Source organism: Pezoporus flaviventris, unplaced genomic scaffold (genome assembly GCF_033815535.1).
Source record: "Pezoporus flaviventris isolate CSIRO_AGI_PZ_B2104156 unplaced genomic scaffold, CSIRO_AGI_Pfla_v1 ptg000005l, whole genome shotgun sequence".
Lineage (NCBI taxonomy): Eukaryota > Metazoa > Chordata > Aves > Psittaciformes > Psittacidae > Pezoporus > Pezoporus flaviventris.
The window spans coordinates 11,627,808-11,628,094 of record NW_026892553.1 but is presented as its reverse complement, the minus strand read 5'-3'; positions in this window follow the sequence as shown (position 1 = coordinate 11,628,094).

Below are 287 nucleotides of genomic sequence, written 5' to 3'. Positions count from 1 at the left end.
GCTCTTGAAGTTCATTCTTATAATCCAGATTTTCATGACAAATGTTGTTTGATTTATTGGTTTAATGTTCTTTAGCTTACTGGTCTTGCAGTTCTTGGGCATGGAAAAGACAAGTCCACATTCAATTTTCCACTGAAGGATTGCAAAGATAGTTTATTAATCTACCAAGGGCAAATCCTAGTAATATTCAAAGCTCATCTATTTTGACTATTAACTCTGGTTAATCATTCTTACATTCTGTCTTATCTGGATAACTTTAAAACATTTCCAAATTACAAACAAGTTCT